At 42.3% G+C, this 1,424-nt stretch overlaps 1 pseudogene; it reads right to left on the reverse strand.

Annotated features, from left to right (window-relative positions):
- Positions 1-700: 700 nt before the first annotated feature.
- Positions 701-800, reverse strand: LOC127099012 (uncharacterized; annotated as a pseudogene).
- Between the last annotated feature and the right edge of the window lie 624 nt (positions 801-1,424).

The following is a 1,424-nucleotide window of genomic DNA, read 5'->3' on the forward strand; positions in this document are numbered from 1 at the left end:
CAGTTTGTATCCCATTCTCGACTCACACAGTCGAGCGATCAAGTTTTTGGCGCCGTTGCCGGGGACTTTTATTCAATCGATATCGTAACTCTTCCGTTACGCTGTAGAGACTAAGGTTTCTTTTTCCTTCTATTCTTTCTTTCGTTGATTTGTATGCCACGCACTCGCTCTCAAGGCGAACCGCTCTATTTACGAATCAACGATATCGAACTATATCTCCGAGTCTTACGACGAATTCGGGAATATCGTGCTGAAAACAATCTCCCTCCTATAAACCTTCCTGATATCAAAAACATTTTTCCTTCTTTAACCGAGATGGCAGAACCAGCTCGTGCCCTTAGAGATTACGCCGCTCCATCGCAAGATGAACCGCATTCAAGTATTGCTCCTCCCGCAATCGAAGCAAACAACTTTGAACTTAAACCTTCACTGTTGCAGGCTGTGCAACAGAACCAATTCTCTGGAAATCTTACCGAAGATCCAAACCTTCATTTATCCGTATTTGTTCAATATGCTGATACTGTTAAAGCTAATGGTGTCACTTCAGAGGCAATTCGACTTCGTCTTTTCCCTTTCTCATTAAGAGATAGCGCTAGAAGATGGCTTCAATCTCTCCCTTCCAACTCAGTCACCACATGGAACGAGTTGAAGAAAGTTTTTCTTGCCCGATATTTTCCGCCAAGCAAAACAGCTATGTTAAGAGCCCAGATAAACGGATTTAAACAGAAAGACAACGAGTCTCTTTTCGAAGCATGGGAAAGATACAAAGACATGATGAGACTTTGCCCACACCATGGTTTGGAAGACTGGTTAGTAATTCACACATTTTATAATGGTCTCTTATACAATACAAGGTTAACAATAGACGCCGCTGCAGGTGGTGCACTAATGAACAAACCTTATGCTGATGCTTACCAGCTTATCGAGAGCATGGCCCAAAACCACTATCAGTGGGGAGCCGAACGAACAACAGTGGAAAAACCTCAACCGAAAACTGGCATGTACGAGATAAGTAACCTTGATCACGTTAATGCAAAAGTGGATGCTTTGGTCCAGAAAATTGAAAGTTTAAACGTATCACCACCAACCGCCGTGGTTGCTATAACTCGGAATTGCGAGGTCTGTGGAATCCAAGGCCACACTCCTGCGGAATGTCAACTCTTAACTGGAATCCAAACAGAGCAAGTAAACTATGCTCAAGGAAGCCCCTATTCGAATACCTATAACCCAAATTGGAAGAACCATCCAAACTTTTCATATAAGAGTAATAATGCTTTATACGCACCTGGACAGTCTCCGAATCAAACCCCATCTATACCTCCGGGATATCAGAAACCAAATCCTAACAATAATACCCCTAGAAAATCCAACTTGGAAATCATGATGGAAAACTTTATAGCTTCCCAACAACAAACCAATAAAGA

The sequence above is a fragment of the Lathyrus oleraceus genome, chromosome 6, assembly GCF_024323335.1.
Source record: "Lathyrus oleraceus cultivar Zhongwan6 chromosome 6, CAAS_Psat_ZW6_1.0, whole genome shotgun sequence".
Taxonomy (NCBI): domain Eukaryota; kingdom Viridiplantae; phylum Streptophyta; class Magnoliopsida; order Fabales; family Fabaceae; genus Lathyrus; species Lathyrus oleraceus.